The sequence below is a fragment of the Anopheles funestus genome (assembly GCF_943734845.2).
Source record: "Anopheles funestus chromosome X unlocalized genomic scaffold, idAnoFuneDA-416_04 X_unloc_71, whole genome shotgun sequence".
Taxonomy (NCBI): domain Eukaryota; kingdom Metazoa; phylum Arthropoda; class Insecta; order Diptera; family Culicidae; genus Anopheles; species Anopheles funestus.
In genome coordinates, this window is record NW_026045200.1 from 41,536 (window position 1) to 65,000 (window position 23,465).

The 23,465-nt window shown below is 50.6% G+C and overlaps 1 non-coding gene across 1 annotated transcript; it reads left to right on the forward strand.

Moving 5' to 3' along the window:
- Positions 1-22,871: 22,871 nt before the first annotated feature.
- Positions 22,872-23,029, forward strand: LOC125774010 (5.8S ribosomal RNA). The gene has a single exon (XR_007420532.1). It is a non-coding gene; the product is annotated as a 5.8S ribosomal RNA (ribosomal RNA).
- Positions 23,030-23,465: the final 436 nt, after the last annotated feature.

The following is a 23,465-nucleotide window of genomic DNA, read 5'->3' on the forward strand; positions in this document are numbered from 1 at the left end:
GGTACGGACCACTGGCTCAATACTAGTTCGAACGGACTATGGTATGACGCTACGTCCGCTGGATTATGCCTGAACGCCTCTAAGGTCGTATCCAATCCGAGCTGATAGCGCTTCTTATACCCATTAGGTGGTCGTAAGCTAGCGGGCCTAACAACCCTCCGAGAACCGTCCGTGCTGTCCATTGGCACACTGGCGTCTCATCCCCGCTTACTACTAGGCCGCAAAGGGCGGGTTCGCGCTGCACGTGTTAGTACCATACATGTTGGGAACACCGGTGGACGAGCTTGCCGACTGTGGATATCACTAGTTTCGACACCTACGACCGCCCGCAAACGACGGGACTACAGGCTGGGAGCTTCAAGTTGTAGAGATGCGTTCGCATCGATCCTCTCAGGCGACCCATGCTTGGTGGTTAGTGCTTGCGCGTGCGCGCCCCGTGTGTGCTGGAATTGGCCAACCAGTGCACATTGGTGGTGCGTACCGTGACTTGCACCATGTGACGAGAGTGTTGAAGAACACTGTGTGGTGACTCTATGCCTATGTGATGGGGTGCTTGTAACACACGACCGAACCGACGGCTCGTTGGATGGTCACGACAGTGTGGTGCAGGTGCGCCCATGTGTAACGAATACATTGAGTGCCGTTGGAGGTTAGCGGTTGGTTGGTTGCATGCTACAACTTCGCGTTGTACATGGGCTGGCCGCTGCGCTTCCTTCGGGTTGCCACTTGATGTTGATAGGGTTGATGTATTGTGTTCGTTGACTTTTGGTTCATTCCAAAAGTCTTCGGACTTAGATAATTTTACAAGTGTCGGCGCTCTCGGACCGAAAATAAGAAGACAACTAAGAAGAAAAAGAGAAAGAAGCTAATAGTGGAAAGTATTCTTCTTCAAAGAAGGAACAAAAATTTTACAAGTGTTGAAAAATTTCCTAAGTCCAAAAAATTTTCTAAGTCCAGAAAATTTTCTAAGTCCCACAAAATGGAACATGATGAAGAAGATACAGAAGTTGAAAATTTTTCTAAGTCCAAAAAATTTTCTAAGTCCAGAAAATTTTCTAAGTCCAAAGTGTTGGAACAATTTCCAAAGGCCCATAGGTTGCACTGAATTTTCCTAAGTTGGCCACAAGTACCCATGAGGTATCGAGAAGGTTCACCCGAAGGACATAATATGTCCCAAAGTACCGATAGAGTACCCACAAATAGCACCGCGTTGGCCTAAGTTGGCCAAAAGTACCGATAGAGTACCCACAAGTAGCACTGAGTTGGCCTAAGTTGGCCAAAAGTACCGATAGAGTACCCACAAGAAGCACTGAGTTGGCCTAAGTTGGCCAAAAGTACCGATAGAGTACCCACAAATAGCACCCAGTTGGCCTAAGTTGGCCAAAAGTACCGATAGAGCACCCACAAGTAGCACCCAATTGGCCTATGTTGGCCAAAAGTACCGATAGAGTACCCACAAATAGCACCGAGTGGGCCTAACATGGCCAAAAGTACCGATAGAGTACCCACAAAGAGCACCCAATTGGCCTAAGTTGGCCAAAAGTACCGATAGAGTACCCACAAATAGCACCGAATGGGCCTAACATGGCCAAAAGTACCGATAGAGTACCCACAAAGAGCACCCCATGGGCCTAAGTTGGCCAAAAGTACCGATAGAGTACCCACAAATAGCACCGAGTGGGCCTAACATGGCCAAAAGTACCGATAGAGTACCCACAAGAAGCACTGAGTTGGCCTAAGTTGGCCAAAAGTACCGATAGAGTACCCACAAATAGCACCGAGTGGGCCTAAGTTGGCCAAAAGTACCGATAGAGTACCCACAAATAGCACCGAGTGGGCCTAACATGGCCAAAAGTACCGATAGAGCACCCACATATAGCACCGAATGGGCCTAACATGGCCAAAAGTACCGATAGAGCACCCACATATAGCACCCCATTGGCCTAAGTTGGCCAAAAGTACCGATAGAGTATCCACAAAGAGCACCCAATTGGCCTAAGTTGGCCAAAAGTACCGCCAAGTAGCACCATAGAGGCCCGAGTAGAGCGAAATGTGGGCCAAATTGAACATTTGAAAATTTTTACAAGTCCAGAAAATTTTCTAAGTCCAGAAAATTTTCTAAGTCCAAAGAGTTGGACAAATTTCCTTAGGCCCAAAGGTTGCACTGAATGTTCCTAAGTTGGCCATCAGTACCCATGAAGTATAGCGAAGGTTCACCCGAAAGACACAATACGCCCTAAAGTACCCACAGAGTACCCACAAGTTGCACCCAATTGGCCTAAGTTGGCCAGAAGTACCGACAAGTACCACCATAGAAGCCCGAGTAGAGCGAAATGTGGGCCAAAGTACCGAGTAGTTGCAACAAATGCCCAAATGGATACCAAAATGTGGTACCAAGCACCTAACTGTTGCAACAAATGCTAGCTTTCTGAGCAAAAGCTGTGGACCAATTTCGTAGAAGAACCGCCTAGGCGAAAAGGCAAAAATCGCCGAAGCTGGCCCGCTCGCAGAGCTCGCGGGCCAGGAGATACTCATAGGGCGATTTACTAGAGTGGGGAACTTGAGAATTTTTGTGTCCGAGACTTTGGGCAACTTCGCGGCCGCCCCCTTAAAGTAAAAGATTTTCTCTGGGTGCCTAAAATTCGCAATTCCCGCAAAGTCGGGAAGACGTTAAAGTTTTTGCCCAAAAAATGGCCATCGATTTAAGGTGATTTTCCAATAAGAAAATGCTTCCTATTTTGAATTTTTTCGAATATTTCCTAAACTAAGCGTCGGAGCACATGGCCGTGGAGAAACTTTTGGTAGCTTTTGGCAAGGGCTATCGGATGAAATAATAAGAAAGGCCATCAGAGCGATATTGGATTAATGCGGGCTCATAAACGCACCTGAGAAGTGAAAATTGGTACCTTGCACGCAGGATGCAAGAAATGCTTGAGTGTTAACCATCATCGGTACCAAGTACCTAGGTTATATCGAGTGCGTAGATGGAAGTCGGTACCAAAGGGAAACCTTCCTAGGCTAGGTGCACGCAAGTGAGTATGGATCGATCAGTAGAAAGATGGGAAGCCATAGGAAACCTTCCTAGGCTAGGTGCACGCAAGTGAGTATGGATCGATCAGTAGAAAGATGGGAAGCCCAAGGAAACCTTCCTAGGCTAGGTGCACGCAAGTGAGTATGGATCGATCAGTAGAAAGATGGGAAGCCCAAGGAAACCTTCCTAGGCTAGGTGCACGCAAGTGAGTATGGATCGATCAGTAGAAAGATGGGAAGCCATAGGAAACCTTCCTAGGCTAGGTGCACGCAAGTGAGTATGGATCGATCAGTAGAAAGTGGGAAGCCCAGTACCAAATGCCCTAGTGAAGACCGTAAACGAATATCATGAACCGAGAAGGAGCACCAAATGCCCTAGTGAAGACCGTAAACGAATATCAAGAACCGATAAGGAGCACCAAATGCCCTAGTGAAGACCGTAAACGAATATCATGAACCGATAAGGAGCACCAAATGCCCTAGTGAAGACCGTAAACGAATATCATGAACCGAGAAGTAGCAACGAATGCCTGAAAAAGTACCAAGTCCACGGTATAGAGTAACGAGAGTTAACCGCCGTGATGTATGCAATGAGGGCAGCCATTGCATGGGTTCTGGACTTGGTTCGCGAATAACTTTTTTGCTAGACATCGGACAAAGTTGACGTGGAAGAACGAAATGTAGCATTTGGTGCCACCTATCCAAAACTTTTTCAAGATTGAAGATCCGATCGATACAGCCTGAGTTATAGGCAAAAGTTGGTGCAAAATTGAGCATTTTTAATGGTGAAAAATCGGTAATCCTCGAATAGCTCCTGTTGGAAGCATCGGACCACATGGTCGTGGAGGAACATATTGTAGCGGGCGGTGTCAAGTATCGACACCCAAAACCGCATGTCCGATGGACGGAAAATGACCAAGTTATAGTGAAAACTTGGTTGCACCAAATTCCCGAAGAAGTGCAACGAGAAGGTGAATGCGATGGTTGTTCGTCGAATAGCTCCGGCCACAGACATGGTAGCGATTAGTGGTGCATGGAAGAAATCTAGCCACAAGTGCCATCTAGCCATGGCCAGAAGAAAGTGTGGCCATATCTTGGATACCGGCGGAGCTATGGGGCAAATATGGGCCAAAAATGGTGCAAGTTGGACCAAAAATCCGAAAAAGTACCTAGGTAAATGCGATGGTTGTTCGTCGAAAAGCTCCGGCCACAGACATGGTAGCGATTAGTGGTGCATGGAAGAAATCTAGCCACAAGTGCCATCTACCCATGGCCAGAAGAAAGTGTGGCGCTATCTTGGATACCGGCGGAGCTATGGGGCAAATATGGGCCAAAAATGGTGAAGTTGGACCAAAAATCCGACCAAGTGCGCGAGGCGCTTTCGTGAATAGCTCCGGCCACAGACATGGTAGCGATTAGTGGTGCATGGAAGAAATCTAGCCACAAGTGCCATCTACCCATGGCCAGAAGAAAGTGTGGCCATATCTTGGATACCGGCGGAGCTATGGGGCAAATATGGGCCAAAAATGGTGCAAGTTGGACCAAAAATCCGAAAAAGTACCTAGGTAAATGCGCAGGTTGTTCGTCGAATAGCTCCGGCCACAGACATGGTAGCGATTAGTGGTGCATGGAAGAAATCTAGCCACAAGTGCCATCTACCCATGGCCAGAAGAAAGTGTGGCGCTATCTTGGATACCGGCGGAGCTATGGGGCAAATATGGGCCAAAAATGGTGCAAGTTGGACCAAAAATCCGACCAAGTGCGCGAGGCGCTTTCGTGAATAGCTCCGGCCACAGACATGGTAGCGATTAGTGGTGCATGGAAGAAATCTAGCCACAAGTGCCATCTACCCATGGCCAGAAGAAAGTGTGGCCATATCTTGGATACCGGCGGAGCTATGGGGCAAATATGGGCCAAAAATGGTGCAAGTTGGACCAAAAATCCGACCAAGTGCGCGAGGCGCTTTCGTGAATAGCTCCGGCCACAGACATGGTAGCGATTAGTGGTGCATGGAAGAAATCTAGCCACAAGTGCCATCTACCCATGGCCAGAAGAAAGTGTGGCCATATCTTGGATACCGGCGGAGCTATGGGGCAAATATGGGCCAAAAATGGTGCAAGTTGGACCAAAAATCCGAAAAAGTACCTAGGTAAATGTGATGGTTGTTCGTCGAATAGCTCCGGCCACAGACATGGTAGCGATTAGTGGTGCATGGAAGAAATCTAGCCACAAGTGCCATCTACCCATGGCCAGAAGAAAGTGTGGCCATATCTTGGATACCGGCGGAGCTATGGGGCAAATATGGGCCAAAAATGGTGCAAGTTGGACCAAAAATCCGACCAAGTGCGCGAGGCGCTTTCGTGAATAGCTCCGGCCACAGACATGGTAGCGATTAGTGGTGCATGGAAGAAATCTAGCCACAAGTGCCATCTACCCATGGCCAGAAGAAAGTGTGGCCATATCTTGGATACCGGCGGAGCTATGGGGCAAATATGGGCCAAAAATGGTGCAAGTTGGACCAAAAATCCGACCAAGTGCGCGAGGCGCTTTTGTGAATAGCTCCGGCCACAGACATGGTAGCGATTAGTGGTGCATGGAAGAAATCTAGCCACAAGTGCCATCTACCCATGGCCAGAAGAAAGTGTGGCCATATCTTGGATACCGGCGGAGCTATGGGGCAAATATGGGCCAAAAATGGTGCAAGTTGGACCAAAAATCCGAAAAAGTACCTAGGTAAATGCGATGGTTGTTCGTCGAATAGCTCCGGCCACAGACATGGTAGCGATTAGTGGTGCATGGAAGAAATCTAGCCACAAGTGCCATCTACCCATGGCCAGAAGAAAGTGTGGCCATATCTTGGATACCGGCGGAGCTATGGGGCAAATATGGGCCAAAAATGGTGCAAGTTGGACCAAAAATCCGACCAAGTGCGCGAGGCGCTTTCGTGAATAGCTCCGGCCACAGACATGGTAGCGATTAGTGGTGCATGGAAGAAATCTAGCCACAAGTGCCATCTACCCATGGCCAGAAGAAAGTGTGGCCATATCTTGGATACCGGCGGAGCTATGGGGCAAATATGGGCCAAAAATGGTGCAAGTTGGACCAAAAATCCGAAAAAGTACCTAGGTAAATGTGATGGTTGTTCGTCGAATAGCTCCGGCCACAGACATGGTAGCGATTAGTGGTGCATGGAAGAAATCTAGCCACAAGTGCCATCTACCCATGGCCAGAAGAAAGTGTGGCCATATCTTGGATACCGGCGGAGCTATGGGGCAAATATGGGCCAAAAATGGTGCAAGTTGGACCAAAAATCCGACCAAGTGCGCGAGGCGCTTTCGTGAATAGCTCCGGCCACAGACATGGTAGCGATTAGTGGTGCATGGAAGAAATCTAGCCACAAGTGCCATCTACCCATGGCCAGAAGAAAGTGTGGCCATATCTTGGATACCGGCGGAGCTATGGGGCAAATATGGGCCAAAAATGGTGCAAGTTGGACCAAAAATCCGAAAAAGTACCTAGGTAAATGCGATGGTTGTTCGTCGAATAGCTCCGGCCACAGACATGGTAGCGATTAGTGGTGCATGGAAGAAATCTAGCCACAAGTGCCATCTACCCATGGCCAGAAGAAAGTGTGGCCATATCTTGGATACCGGCGGAGCTATGGGGCAAATATGGGCCAAAAATGGTGCAAGTTGGACCAAAAATCCGACCAAGTGCGCGAGGCGCTTTCGTGAATAGCTCCGGCCACAGACATGGTAGCGATTAGTGGTGCATGGAAGAAATCTAGCCACAAGTGCCATCTAGCCATGGCCAGAAGAAAGTGTGGCGATATCTTGGATACCGGCGGAGCTATGGGGCAAATACGGGCCAAAAATGGGTAAACTTGTACGGTCCAAAGCCAAGGGTAAATTTTTTTATTCCTCTAATAACTTCTAGCACAGACATTGAATCGGTTGGTAATGTATGGATGAAATGCAGCAAACAGTTGGAACTACCCATAAAATCTTAAAGATTGACGATCCAATGTATAGAACCGGAGTAATGTGCGATACTTGGTGTAAAATCGAGTGAAAAATTAACTATAAACTGTTTTTGGCCCATAACTCGAATACTAGACATCGGAAGGGGGGGTCGTAGAACGATTTTTTGTTGCCCTATCGATTCCCTATCGAACGAGCAAAAGTTGTTTTTTTGACCAAAAAGGACCCCTACTCTAGTAAAATTGGCCTGATTTTACTAGTCCCCGGTACCCGTACAGGCAAAATGAGCAAAATGCTCAAGTATGAATGGTTTTTGGCCCATAACTCGAATACTAGACGTCGCAGGGGGGTGTCGTGGAACAATTTTTGGTAGCCCTTGAAATTATCTATCGAATGACATATACTTGATTTTTGGCCAAAAAGTTCCCTAGACTAGTAAAAATCGCATCATTTTACTAGAGTCGGGTACCCTGGACGAAAAACCGCTATAATTGCGGTTTTTGGCTAATAACTCGAATACTAGACGTCGGAGGGGGGTGTCGTGGAACAATTTTTGGTAGCCCTTGAAATTATCTATCGAATGACATATACTTGATTTTTGGCCAAAAAGTTCCCTAGACTAGTAAAAATCGCATCATTTTACTAGAGTCGGGTACCCTGGACGAAAAACCGCTATAGTTGCGGTTTTTGGCTAATAACTCGAATACTAGACGTCGCAGGGGGGTGTCGTGGAACAATTTTTGGTAGCCCTTGAAATTATCTATCGAATGACATATACTTGATTTTTGGCCAAAAAGTTCCCTAGACTAGTAAAAATCGCATCATTTTACTAGAGTCGGGTACCCTGTACGAAAAACCGCTATAGTTGCGGTTTTTGGCTAATAACTCGAATACTAGACGTCGCAGGGGGGTGTCGTGGAACAATTTTTGGTAGCCCTTGAAATTATCTATCGAATGACATATACTTGATTTTTTGACCAAAAAGTTCCTAGACTAGTAAAAATCGCATCATTTTACTAGAGTCGGGTACCCTGTACGAAAAACCGCTATAGTTGCGGTTTTTGGCCAATAACTCGAATACTAGACGTCGGAGGGGGGTGCCGTAGAACAATTTTTTGTAGCCCTTGAAATTACCTTTCGAATGATATATAGTGGTTTTTTGGTCAAACAGTGACCCCGAGACTAGTAACCCTCCATACACAAAACCGCCTAAAAAGTTTTGGTTTTGCAAAATTTTGAAAAGTGCGTCAAAAAAATTTTTTCAAAAAGTACCAAATCGTGATCAGAACTCACTATAGACCATAAAAAGTGAAATCCGATGGTCATTTGCAACACTTGGTCAATCGAGAAAAATTTCACTTTTTTACTAGAGTCGGGTACCCTGAACGAAAAATCGCTCAAGTGATGGTTTTTGGCCAATAACTCGAATACTAGACGTCGGAGGGGGGTGCCGTAGAACAATTTTTTGTAGCCCTTGAAATTACCTTTCGAATGATATATAGTGGTTTTTTGGTCAAACAGTGACCCCGAGACTAGTAACCCTCCATACACAAAACCGCCTACAAAAACTTTGTTTTGAAAAATTTTGAAAAGTTCAAAAAAATTTTTTTTTCAAAAACTACTAAAACGTGATAAGAACTTACTATAGACCATGAAAAGTGATATCCGATGATAATTTGCAAAAGTTGGTAACTAGTAAAAAATTTCACTTTTTTACTAGAGTCGGTGCAACGAGAAAAAAAAAGTCCGTGATGGAGAAAAATGGCACGTTTTCCACGCCTGTACGCTTTCGTTTTCTATATAGGGGGTAGGTGAGCCAGAAGCATGAATTTGACTGAGTACGTATCTTTATGAATTGGGCCCTTCTAAATCGATTGAGACTACCCCCAGGACGATCGGACGACTGCTTCTGGCTCAAAATGTGGTTTTTAGATTTTGATCGTCAATTATGAGAGAAAAAATCGATTAGAAGTAAAGATACGAAATGCTTGGTCTAAGTTGGGAAACGACTTCGGATATTTGTTGGACGTTGTCGTAGAAGGTCCGAGGACCAAGGAAAAGTGATTTCCAAGTGGATTTATGCACTATTAGTCGATGGTAAGATGTGAAATTAGTAGAACTTACCATACAGTTTGCGAAGTTGAAGCAATCGGTTGGTGAATATGGTACTGTCTGTCCAATTTGGTGGTTCGGAATGAGTGAAACGATGTTGATGATGGATAGACGTTCCGATTGCCCCCGATCGGGGAACATATAGTGGTCTTTAAGGTCCAAGTACCTATGTTTTGGTAAGCAGAACTGAGAGTTAAAGGATGAAAGTCGGCCATTCCTAATATCATCCTATCGGTGGTTCGCGAGTTGTTTGAGGACCGGAGCAGCTCGCGATGAAACGGTCCTAGGGTATTGGTTATCCATCCAAGGAAGAGTAAATGCGATCCTAGATGTGTGTCGTTGGCCGTTCTACCGGTATCGCCTATCGATGAGATATCGACGGGCATGCCTTACTCGAAAGTTGAATTCTAGGATCGATGGTCAAACAGACCTATGAGCGATAAACCAAACTGAACACGTATTGATGTCGGCTTTTCCTATCATTTGATGCCGCAGGTTGTTTAGGGACCGGAGCAACTTGCGGCCGAGACGGTCCCCGGGGGTTTCTTTCTCCAAGGAGTGGAAACTATTAAGCAAGAGTTGTAGCAAGATACGATCCTCTGATGTGTCGTTGGCCGTTCATGCGGTATCGCCTGTCGATGAGACATCGATGGGCATGCCTTACTCTACCGACCTTCTAATTGAGAGTATTAATCAGGGATCGATGGTCAAACAAGACCAATGAGCGATAAACCAAACTGAACACGTATTGATGTCGGCATTTCCTATCATTTGTCGCAGGTTGTTTAGGGACCGGAGCAGCTTGCGACCGAGACGGTCCCCGGGGGTTTCTTTCTCCAAGGAGAAGAAACGATTAAGCAAAAGTTGTAGCAAGATACGATCCTCTGATGTGTCGTTGGCCGTTCAAGCGGTATCGCCTGTCGATGAGATATCGATGGGCATGCCTTACTCTCCCGACTGGATTACTGAGAGTTTAATCAGGGATCGATGGTCAAACAGACCAATGAGCGATAAACCAAACTGAACACATATTGATGTCGGCATTTCCTATCATTTGTCGCAGGTTGTTTAGGGACCGGAGCAGCTTGCGACCGAGACGGTCCCCGGGGGTTTCTTTCTCTAAGGAGTGGAAACGATTAAGCAAAAGTCGTAGCAATAATCGATCCCCTGATGTGTCGTTGGCCGTTCTAGCGGTATCGCCTGTCGATGAGATATCGATGGGCATGCCTTACTCTCCTGACTGTTTAATTGAGAGTTATAATCAGGGATCGATGGTCAAAAAGACCTATGAGCGATAAACCAAACTGAACACGTATTGATGTCGGCATTTCCTATCATTTGTCGCAGGTTGTTTGGGGACCGGAGCAGCTTGCGACCGAGACGGTCCCTTCCCGAAAGATGGTGAACCGAGTCGTCTGGCGTAAAAACCGGACGACTCGAAAGGGCTTGACCCTTTCAAGTGAGCGATAATCACATTCTACGCTCAGTTCGACAGCTACAAGGCAATCACTCGCTATGTTCAGAGCTAATACATGCAACATGCCGGCATTGTTTCCACCGACGCATGGATTCAAGACTGGTGCACTTATTAGTTAAACCGTTCGCCTCCGGGTGTTTCGAGTTCAAGTCTGGATGAGGATTGTTCTTGCTGGTAATAGCTTGAGCCCCTGAATAAGGGGTCGAAGCGTACATCTTGAGACCATGTACAACATATTACCAAATCGGCACCATGGGTTCGGGTGCAAGTGATGTAACCGTGAAAGATGTTGAGCAGCCCAACATCGGTTTACACACGCATAATAGGAAGGCAGCGCTGTCGACTGGTCAGTCGTGTAAGAAGTGTGCATTATCGATCACAAATATATTGGTGATCTGTAGGTTGCGCATACACCATGCCCGGTGTAAAGTGCCGTGGTCCCCCCCGGGGGGCTGCATCAAACCGTTCGCCACGCGAACTACCCAATGGAACGAACTCGATGCATTTAATAAGAAGAAGAGATGATAATGAAACACGGTCGATTTAAGAGTTGAAAACGTTGAAATGCCTATAAGCAAGTCTTAAGTTGGTGGTGACCGTTACGCCCCAACAAATTGGTGCCTTACCCTACACCAAAGAGCCATTCAACATGGTTCAAGTGAGCGATAATCACGCTCTACGCTCAGTTCGACAGCTGCAAGGCAATCACTCGCTAAGTTCAGAGCTAATACATGCAACACGCCGGCATTGTTTCCACCGACGCATGGATTCAAGACTGGTGCACTTATTAGTTAAACCGTTCGCCTGCGGGTGTTTCGAGTTCAAGTCTGGATGAGGATTGTTCTTGCTGGTAATAGCTTGAGCCCCTGAATAAGGGGCCGAAGCGTACATCTTGAGAGTAAATGTACAACATATTACCAAATCGGCACCGTGGGTTCTGGTGCAAGTGATGTAACCATGAAAGATGTTGAGCAGCCCAACATCGGTTTACACACGCATAAGGGGTTTATTGTTATCTGTAGGTTGCGCATACACCATACCCGGTGTAAAGTGCCGTGGTCCCCCAGGGGGCTGCATCAAAACGTTCGCCATGCGAACTACCCAATGGAACGAACTCGATGTATTGAAAGAGATGAACAATTAATAGCGAGAATAGGGGCCCGGAAGCAATTCCGCGGCCCTACGGTCGATTCAAGAGTTGAAACGTTGTACAATCGTGGATAGCACCTAGTGCTAATATGGTGAGAGATAATGTGTGAGGAAATTTAGTTTCCTAAAGTTTAGTTAGTGGTTTCCGTTGTGCCCTAACAAACTTAAAGTTGGTGGTGACCGTTACACCCCAACAAATTGGTGCCTTACCCAACACCAAAGAGCCATTCCATATGGTTCTAGAGAGAGAGAGTTGTGTGGAAATTTATTTCCCACTAAGCGAGTGTGTGTCTGTAGTGGAACGAATTCTGGTTGATCCTACCAGTAATATACGCTTGTCTCAAAGGTTAAGCCATGCATGTCTAAGTACAAACATAAATGAATGTGAAACCGCATAAGGCTCAGTATAACAGCTATAATTCACAAGATCATCCTACCACTAGTTACTTGGATAACTGTGGAAAATCCAGAGCTAATACATGCAACATGCCGGGACTGTTGCCCTCGCGGGTAGCTGAACTGGTGCACTTATTAGTTAAACCAATCGCCTCCGGGCGGCTTGAGTTGAAGTCTGGATAAGGACGCAGATCGTATGGTCGCTTGTCGACTGACGACAGATCTTTCAAATGTCTGCCCTATCAACTATTGATGGTAGTGTAGAGGACTACCATGGTTGCGACGGGTAACGGGGAATCAGGGTTCGATTCCGGAGAGGGAGCCTGAGAAATGGCTACCACATCCAAGGAAGGCAGCAGGCGCGTAAATTACCCAATCCCAGTACGGGGAGGTAGTGACGAGAAATAACAATATGGACCTCTCTAACGATGGTCCATAATTGGAATGAGTTGAGTATAAATCCTTCAACAAGGATCAAGTGGAGGGCAAGTCTGGTGCCAGCAGCCGCGGTAATTCCAGCTCCACTAGCGTATATTAAAGTTGTTGCGGTTAAAACGTTCGAAGTTGATTGCCCGTCCAGACACGTGACCGCCACGGGCGCCCGGTTACACGCCGGGGCCGTTCGTGCGCGCGCTCACGGCTGCGACTCACAATGGTGTACTTGGGCGTTACTCTGTGAACGAGTACCGTGCTACCGGTTAACTCCGGCACGGGCTCCTCATGGTGCTCAAGATACTCACATTTACCTTGAACAAATTAGAGTGCTCAAAGCAGGCTAAGACAAAGCGTCCGGCCCCCCCGTGGGGTTGGCGTTGGCCGAGAATAATCTTGCATGGAATAATGGAATATGACCTCGGTTTATACGATTTCGTTGGTTTGTCAGAAACCTAGAGGTAATGATTAACAGAAGTAGTTGGGGGCATTGGTATTACGGCGCGAGAGGTGAAATTCGTAGACCGTCGTAGGACCAACTGAAGCGAAAGCGTTTGCCATGGATGCTTTCTTTAATCAAGAACGAAAGTTAGAGGATCGAAGGCGATTAGATACCGCCCTAGTTCTAACCGTAAACGATGCCAATTAGCAATTGGGAGACGCTACCCCTATTCGGTGCTCTCAGTCGCTTCCGGGAAACCAAAATCGGGTTCCGGGGGAAGTATGGTTGCAAAGTTGAAACTTAAAGGAATTGACGGAAGGGCACCACAAGAAGTGGAGCTTGCAGTGAGAGATTATTTGCGAGAGCGAGAGAGCGGGAGAGAAAGTTGTCCGTATGACGAACAGTAGTGAGCGTGTGTACGTGTGTATGTGAAGCGTAAGGAAAAGTGACGCTGCACGCACTTTTCTTAAATTGCAAAATTTATGGTTTTCCGTGATTAAAATCGTAAATCGGATTATGTGAGAGTGTGTGCTTTTAAGAGGCAAAGATTTTAAGACATTGTTTGCGAAAATCGGTGGAGTTTTGTGATTACGCAACATTGTGAAATCGTAGTGACGCTTCACGCACTATTCTGAATTTGTGAAATATATGGTTTTCCGTGATTGAAATCGTAAATCGGATTACTTGAGTGTGTGTGCTTTTAAGAGGCAAAGTTTTTAAGACATAGTTTGCGAAAATCGGTGATTTTTGTGAAGGATTACGCAACATTGTGAAATCATATATCGACCGGGTGTTCCGTGTCGGCGTGTGTGTGCGTGGGCACGCTTGTGTTCCACGTTAGTGAGTGCGAGGGCGAGCTTGAATTGGACATTCTAGAAGTATCTAGAATATTTTTCGACTGTTGCCGTGCGTGTGTGTGTACGTGTGTTGGTGTGTGCACGAGCACGTGGCACTTTCGCGGATATGCATTCTAGAACATTCTAGAAGCATCTAGACATTTTTCGACTGTTGCCGTGCGTGTGTGTGTACGTGTGTTGGTGTGTGCACGAGCGCGTTAAACTTTCGCGGATATTCATTCTAGAACATTCTGAAAGCATCTAGAAATTTTTCGACTGTTGCCGTGCGTGTGTGTGTACGTGTGTTGGTGGGTGCATGAGCGTGTGGAACGTTCGCGGATATTCATTCTGGAACATTCTGAAAGCATCTAGAAATTTTTCGACTGTTGCCGTGCGTGTGTGTGTACGTGTGTTGGTGGGTGCACGACCGCGTGGAACTTTCGCGGTTGTTGCCGCGCGTGGTGTTGCCGTGAGTGGTGTTGCCGCGAGTGCGGTGTTGCCGCGCGTGGGGTTGTCGCGAGTAGTGTTGTCGCGAGTGGTGTTGCCGTGAGTGCGGTGTTGCCGCGAATGTGGTGTTGCCGCGCGTGGTGTTGTCGTGCGTGGTATTGCCGCGAGTGAGCGCGTGGAACTTTTTCTCACTTTTTCTCAGTTGTGTGAGTGTGCGCGCGAGCGCGTGTGTTCGTGAGCGCGTGGAACTTTTACGCTTGTTGCCGGGCGTGGCTTCTTCTTCCCGCGTGTGTGTGTGTTCGCGAGCGCGTTGAACTTTTCTTGTTGCTGGGCGTGGCTTCTTTTTCCCGCGCGTGTGTGTGTTCGCGAGCGCGTTGAACTTTTCTTATTGCTGGGCGTGGCTTCTTTTTCCCGCGCGTGAGTGTTGCCGGGCGTGGCTTCTTTTTGCCCGCGCGTTTGTGTGGGAGTGTTTCTCATAGCGGCAGCGTCAAGGACATACGCGGTGGCGGGGGGTAACAACCCGCCACCATGGAAACGCGGGCGAGAGGACGAACGTTATCGGTCGATGAGCGTCCTACCGTCGTAGCAAAGAAGCCGTTGGGTGAGAAGAAACTAGCGACCATCGCCGAGGAACCGGCATCGGCAGGAGTGCCAGCGCGGACAATGGCGACGGCGGGAGTTAAATCGGCGGGAGCAGCGACGAAGCCGGCAACTTCCACCGGGGTTTCCACCGGGGAAGTGCGCCGGATGCTGGCGGACGCGAAGGCGGATAACGAAATGACGATTGGTATCGTCAAACGATTGGAGGAACAGATTCAGATGCTGCGCCTTCAAATTGAGGCCTCCAACGAACAACTGAAGGAGGCACGAAAGGAGGCGAAGGAGGCGCGAGAAGAGGCTCGTATGCGCGAGGCGGAATACCGTGAGGAGACTCGGCAGCGTGAGGCGGAACACCGCGAAGAGCTCCGGAAGGAGAAGGAGCTCTTTAACGCTCTTCTGGCGCAAACCCTGGGGGGAACAGGCGCAGCTCGGCCGGAGAGCCAGCAGGAGCTGCAGCGTGAGCAGGAGATGATCCGGAGGCTGGAAAGCCAGCAACGGCAGGAACAGCGGCAGCAGCTGGAGGAGCAGCAGCGCCAACGGTGGCGTAAACAGCAGCCGCAGCAACAACAACAGCAGCGGCCACCTGTGCAGGAGTGGCCGACGGTTCAGCAGAGCGGGCGTGTTCAGCGTCGGGGCGCGGTGAAGTCGACACCCCCGGCGGTGCTAAATGAACCGGGAGAGTGGGTGGAGGTCGTTAGCGGCAACCGCCGTAATAACAAGCGGAATGGAGCGAATCGGCCCCGGCAGCCAGCCCAGCAGCAGCCAGTGCACCGGCAGTATCAGCAGTGGGCGCACCAGCGAGCGGGGCAGCAGCAGCAGCGGTTGGAGATACACCAGCAAGAGAAGCGGCGTCCGCGACGGAAGCGTCCGGACGAGATCATCGTGGTGCCCGCCCCGGGAGTCTCGTATAAAGATATGTATGTAAAGCTCCGGAGCAGCCCGCGGATTGCAGACTTCCAGCGGCAAATAGGTGTCGGCAGAAGAACGCCGAAGGACCACCTCCTGCTGCCTTTGTCGCGTGATGTAGACAGCGCGGCACTGAGAGATATCATTGAGGAGGTGATCGGGGATAGCGGATCCGTCACGGTCAAGACGGAAATGGCTGAGGTCGTCATGACGGGCATCGATAATATGATTGACGAGGAGGCAATCAAGAAGGCGCTCAGGACCTCGCTAGGTAAGCAGTCATTGGTGGCCAACGTCAATCTCTGGGAGCGCCGAGATATGACAAAGCGGGCTCGAGTGCGCCTTCCACGAGCAGAGGCTGAGCTCGTCAAAGATCGCCGCCTGGAGCTGGGTTATACATATTGTGTGGTGCACGAGGCCCCCAAAGTATCGGGTCATCTGACTCGGTGCTTCCGGTGTTTGGAGCGGGGGCATATCGCCGCTACGTGCACGGGAGAGGACCGGTCAAAGCGCTGCTTGCGGTGCGGTGACCACACACACAAGGCGTCGGTTTGCACTAACGTCATCAAGTGCATGTTGTGTGGCGGCGCCCACCGTATTGGTGCCGCAGCCTGTGGTGGACAACCCTCGGATTAACATGGATGTGCTGCAAATAAATGTTAACCGCAGTAGGAGCGCGCAAGACCTTGCGCTCAACACGATGAGGATGGAGCGGGCGGATGTCTGCCTCATGGTAGAGCTGCACAGTGTCCCCAGGAACAACGGGAACTGGGTAGCCGACAGGGACGGGAAGGTGGCCATCATAGCCAGCAGCGAGGCGTATCCGATCCAGCAGGTGGTCTCCGTGACGCAGTCAGGGATCGCGGCTGCCCGGATCAATGGCGTCCTCTTCGTTTGCTGCTACGTGTCGCCTTCAGCAGGCGTCCCTGAGTTTGAGGAGATGATGCAGCGCATCGACGTGTTGGCGAGAGGTCACCCGCGCGTCGTCTTTGCGGGTGATCTCAACGCGTGGCATACTGCTTGGGGGAGTGGACGCACCAACGCGAAAGGAGAAGCCGTGATCCAGCTTGTCGACAGCTTGGGGCTGGAGATTTTAAACACCGGCACCGCCCCAACCTTCCTGGGCAACGGAGTGGCTCGTCCGAGCGTAGTAGATGTTTCCTTTGCCAGCCGCAGCATCACCGGTGATAATATCTCTCCGGAGCGTCGGTGGAGGATATTAGGCAGATACTCATACAGCGACCATGTTTACATTCGGTTTGCTGTAGGGGAGCTGCTCCAGCGGCCAGCGGCGGATCGTCGTCGTCAGGAGGGTCCTTCCGTACGGGAAAGCGGCACGAGGTGGCGAGCCCGTCAGTTTGACGCTCAGCTTTTCGGCGTAGCGCTCGACGTAACCTCGTTCGCTGAACGGGTTACAAGTGCCGAAAGCTTGGAGCAAGTCCTGACGGAGGCCTGTGATGGAACCATGGCGCGAGTGTTCCCGTCACAGGGTCACTCGGGGCGCCCTGCGTACTGGTGGACGCCAGCGATTGGGGTTCTGTGCGAGGACTGCCGCCTCGCCAAGGAACGCCTGGAAGCTGCCACCAACGAGGAGGTGCAGATTGCTGCAGCCGGTGATCTCCTCCAGGTGCGGACCGCCCTGGAGACAGCAATCAATGACAGCAAAAAGGCGCACTTTGATGAGATGCTGCGGGGCCTTGCGGAGGATGAAACGGGACAGTGGTTCCGCAACGTGCTGAGCCGCCTTCGCGGAAGCTGGACGGCGAGGGAGCGCGATCCGTCGGTGTTAGAGGGCGTCGTCTCTACTCTGTTCCCCCAGCATCCTCCGGTTGACTGGCCATCGTCACCAGGCCAAGTCCTGGAGAGGGGGGAGGAGGAACCTGTTCGGGACGTCACGGTGCAGGAGCTGCTGGACATCGCAAGCTCGCTGAACCCGAGGAAGGCTCCGGGGCTCGATGGCGTGCCGAACGCCGCTTTGACGGCCGCCATTCGGAAGCATCCGGACACCTTTAGGACGCTGTTTCAGGAGTGTTTGAACAACGAGCGGTTCCCGGATGCGTGGAAAAAGCAGAAGCTGGCCCTTATCCCCAAGCCGGGTAAGCCGCCAGGGCTCGCTTCATCTTTCCGCCCGATTCTGCTGTTAAACAACCCGGGGAAGGCGTACGAGCGGTTGCTGCTGTCGCGTATCAATGACGTCATCGAAGATCCGGAATCACCGAGGCTGGCAGGAAACCAATACGGGTTCAGGAGGGGCCGTTCGACGGTGCAGGCGATCCAGCTGGTGGTGGATGCGGGCCGTCACGCGATGTCTTTTGGCCGCACTAACAACAGAGATAAACGCTGCCTTCTTGTTGTGGCGCTTGATGTGCGCAATGCGTTCAATACTGCCAGCTGGCAGTGCATCGCTGCAGCCCTGGAGGAGAAAGGCGTGCCGAGACAGCTCCGCAACATCCTGGGGGATTACTTCGCCAACAGGGAGCTCGTCTATGACACCGCAGACGGGCCCGTTACACGCCGAGTGACTGCAGGTGTTCCACAGGGGTCCATTCTGGGCCCGACGCTGTGGAACATCATGTATGACGGCGTGTTGCGGGTCGAGCTTCCTGAAGGGGCCAGCGTCATCGGCTATGCGGATGACATAGCAGTCTTGGCACGGGGTTGCACACCAGAGGAGGCGGCGTCGGTGGCCGAACAGGCGGTGGGCGCGATTGCGGATTGGATGCAGAACCATCACCTGCAGCTCGCTCCGGAGAAGACAGAAGGCGTAATGATCTCCAGTCTGCGGAGAGGCCTGCTGAGGGTGCCGTTCCGCGTCGGGGACACCATCATTCAAAGCAGGCAGTCGATCCGGTATCTGGGGGTCCAGATCCACGACCACCTGTCGTGGAAGCCACACGTGGAGCTGTCGACGGCTAAAGCCCTCCGCGTCGTAGGCGTGGTCACCTCAGTGATGAGGAACCACAGTGGGCCCCAGGTGGCCAAGCGTCGGCTGTTGGCGGCGGTGGCGGAGTCCATCATCCGCTATGCTGCCCCCGTGTGGTCTGAGGCGACGGATTTGCAGTGGTGCCGGAGGAAGCTGGCCCAGGTGCAGAGGCCCTTGGCACGTGGTGTCACCAGCTCGTTCGTGTCGGTGGCATACGAGACGGGAGTGGTGCTGGCAGGCCTGTTGCCGTTCAGGCTGCTGGTACGAGAGGACGCAAGGTGCCATCGGAGGCTCCTAGCTGCCCCGGGCGCCAGCCGCAAGGACATCCGGCTGGAGGAGCGGCAGAGGACTCTCCAGGAGTGGCAGCGAGCGTGGGACGCGGCGGCCGCAGCTCCAACGGCCAGCCGGTACGTGGTTTGGGCCCACCGAATGATCCCGGACTTGCACCTGTGGATGGGTAGGCGGCATGGAGAGGTGGATTTCCACCTCTCGCAGGTATTAACCGGACACGGGTTCTTCCGGGAATACCTCCATGTCTGCGGTTTTGCCCCATCGGCGGAGTGTCCACGGTGCCCGGGGTCGGTTGAGTCGGTGGCTCATGTGCTGTTCCGGTGCGATGTCTTTCACGAGATCCGGGTGGAGTTGCTGGGTTTTGGCACTAACGATCCAGTTAGTGAAGACAATCTCGGTATGAAGCTGTTGGAGAGCCCCGAGCGGTGGAATAACATCCAGGAAGCTGCACGTAGAATAACGAAGGTGTTGCAGCAGCTTTGGCGAGAGGACGAGCTGCAGCTCAACCTCAATGCACACCTTGCAGCACCACCGACGGGAGCATCAACGGAGGACGCCGGTTCTCAAGAAGGCGAGCAGGTGTCCGTTGACGGTGTGGCGGAACTCTTCCGGTCCAATCGAGGTCGAGCTAGACGGACCAGAAGAAGTCGCTGGAGGGAGGAAGAACGGGCGGAAGTGCGCCTTGCATCCGCATTGGCAGCAGCCGAGCGGGAACGTGAGAACAACATCCTGATGGCGGCGGTAAGGGCGGAGGCAGCTGGCGAAGCTCCACCACCCATCCCCACGAGAGGACGCGGACGGCCTCCTTCTCCGAGGCTGATAAGAGCGCGGCATGAGCGGAGACTGTTCCTGCAACGTGTGTACCGTCAACGCGCCAGAGAAGGGACTCTGCCACCAGTCCCAAGAGGTAGAAGCCGAAGAAGTAGGTCGGCCCCTTCGGAAGCTGAGGTCATCAGACGGCGCATGAGAAGGCGTGAAATGGAGCGAATACGCCGAGCGTCACGTAGGGTGCCATCGAACCAGGGAGCGCGTGAGGCGTTATCCGCGGACTCCCTGGCCGCCGTCACAGAAGCAACAACCTCCGGTCGTTAAGTAGGTGGGGGATATGGGCTTGATGGGCTTGATGAGCTAGATGGGAAAGCGAACGAAAATTGCGTGAAGAATTGGGAAAGAATTGCGTTTTGGATTGAAATGTTATGCGAAATTAAAATGTAACAATAAAGGCGATGCCATGATCCGGCGTTAGATACTCCTGGCTCCAAGCCCCGCTAGGGAACGGGTCCAGGAGAGGGAGATGGGGATTATAATGTAAGGTACTTTAAGAACTTACACTGAATAAAATCCTTGAGTATTAAAAAAAAAAAAGAAGTGGAGCTTGCGGCTTAATTTGACTCAACACGGGAAAATTTACCAGGTCCAAACTTATCGAGGTAAGACAGATTGATAGCTCTTTCTCAAATTTAAGGGTAGTGGTGCATGGCCGTTCTTAGTTCGTGGAATGATTTGTCTGGTTAATTCCGATAACGAACGTGACTCAAACATGCTAACTAGAACGCTGTCAGCAGTGCGCCTCCGGGCGCACCTGACGTTACAGCCGGGCGGCGCCTTCACGGGCGGTCGTCGGCTACGTTTGCCCTGCTTAGCGGGACAACTTGTGTTTAGCAAGCTGAGAATGAGCGATAACAGGTCCGTGATGCCCTTAGATGTTCTGGGCTGCACGCGTGCTACAATGTGGGTCGCAGCGTGTTCTCGCCAATAGGCGCCCCCATTCCGAGAGGAACGGGAAATCACTAAAATGCCCATCTAGTCGGGATTGGGGACTGCAACGGTCCCCATGAACCTGGAATTTCTAGTAAGCACTAGTCATTAGCTAGTGCTGATTACGTCCCTGCCCTTTGTACACACCGCCCGTCGCTACTACCGATGGATTATTTAGTGAGGTTTCTGGAGGCTTACCTTCCGCGGTTCCTTCGTGAGCTGCAGCTGGCATGGCTGAAGTTGACCGAACTTGATGATTTAGAGGAAGTAAAAGTCGTAACAAGGTTTCCGTAGGTGAACCTGCGGAAGGATCATTACTGATGATCGTCCGCGAGTGACCAACCATGGGCTGCCTTCGGTGTAGCTCGGTCGCTCGCTTGCTATGTGTCAGAATTTGTTGAAAGCCAACTCGTTCGTTGTACACTTTGATGGGTGACCATCACTGTGTCCCCGTGCCGAGCTAGATCTCCCCTAGCCGTAAGGCACTTGAACGCCCCTTCGACGACGAGTTGCATGTGTGTGGTATGTGTCAGAATCTGGTGAAGCTTTCTGCATGTGATGTGCCTTGTGTGGATCCGTGGCCATTGCATTGTGTCTGGTGCTTAGATACCCAGACACTTAGAACGCTTGCGCGGAAAGCAAACTCGATCGTTGTACACTTTGATGGGTGACCATCACTGTGTCTCCGTGCCGTGCTAGATCCCCCCTAGCCGTAAGGCACTTTGAACGCCCCTTCGACGACGAGTTACAAGAGTGTGGTATGTGTCAGAATCTGGTGAAGCTTTCTGCATGTGATGTGCCTTGTGTGGATCCGTGGCCATTGCATTGTGTCTGGTGTGTAGGTACCCAGACACTTAGAACGCTTGCGCGGAAAGCAAACTCGATCGTTGTACACTTTGATGGGCAACCATCACTGTGTCTCCGTGCCGTGCTAGATCTCCCCTAGCCGTAAGGCACTTTGAACGCCCCTTCGACGACGAGTTACAAGAGTGTGGTATGTGTCATAATCTGGTGAAGCTTTCTGCATGTGATGTGCCTTGTGTGGATCCGTGGCCATTGCATTGTGTCTGGTGTGTAGGTACCCAGACACTTAAGCAAACTCGATCGTTGTACACTGTGATGGGCGAGCATCACTGTGTCTCCGTGCCGTGTAAGAGCTCCCCTGGCCATCAGGCACTTGAAAGGTCCTTCGACGACGAGTTACAATAGTGGTGTGTTAGATACGTCAGGTGATGGTATCTACTGTTGTGCAATACGTATCCGGCCACGGCACGGAACGAACGGGAACTGTGGTGCAGACATACAAAGAGTTAAGCCTATTAGTCATTAACTCTAAGGACGGGGCCATGGGGCGGTACGCAAAGGATACGGATGAGCGAGTATGCAGGCCCAATACTCAATAGCTCGATCCGATCCAAGCACATGAGTTGACTGCGGCGCCAGGTTAACCAATGTGCTAGATTCTATTTGGCCAGTAGAATCTTGTGTCTTATGCGATTTGATACCAAGACACCAGAACGAAAGTTAGTTGAAGAGTTATTAAACTCTTATGAAGTATGGTTGTGCAATCACAACTTATGACTTTAACCTATAAAGTGGATATGGACTTGCAATTATAACATGGAATCTCTACACACCCCATGAGCTCGATCCAATCCACGCACACGAGTTGCCTGAGTAGCGACAGGTATACCGATGTGCAATACGTATCCGGCCACGGCACGGAACGAACGGGAACTGTGGTGCAGACATACAAAGAGTTAAGCCTACTAGTCATTAACTCTAAGGACGGGGCCATGGGGCGGTACGCAAAGGATACGGATGAGCGAGTATGCAGGCCCAATACTCAATAGCTCGATCCGATCCAAGCACATGAGTTGACTGCGGCGTCAGGTTAACCGATGTGCTAAGAGAGTTGTTCCTGGGCCTTCAAAGTGACTTCAAAACTATCTTAGCGAATGGTGGCCATGGGCGTAGACATGAGCCACAAGTCACAAGGCCTGGGACTATTGGGTAATAAAGACAACTTAGTCAGAAAGTTAGTCTTTGGACGTACCACCGGGATTGTGTTACATTGGGAACCTTACTATAAAACCCTAGGCAGGGGATCACTCGGCTCATGGATCGATGAAGACCGCAGCTAAATGCGCGTCACAATGTGAACTGCAGGACACATGAACACCGATAAGTTGAACGCATATTGCGCGTCGGACGATTAAACCCGGCCGATGCACACATTCTTGAGTGCCTATCAATTCCTTGATATACAACAAACCAAACTTCAGGGTGGAGCGTGCCACAATAGAACACTATGGCGAGCAGCCCGTCTAGTGTCGTGGGGGAAACACGCTTCCACACTGTGCATAATGGCGTGCTCGGGACCTTTGTTGGGACCGCAGGGCGCTGAAAGTAAAGGGGTGAACCGCATAAATCGCACGCACGTAAACGCGCACACACACAAATAGAGTGAGACGTATCGTAGGATACCGCTAAGAGTACGTTGTGAAACATGGGGAAATTCAATCGAAAACCTCTTTGATGTCCAAGATTTCGTTGACCGTATCCGTCGTAATACTGGATCAACGTGCTTGGGGGAAAACGTCAAAGGGTTTTATAATAGTGGTGCATGATTAACCCATCGATGCCCGAGGGGAACATGTTGTCCAATACAATAGTGGTGCAGTTG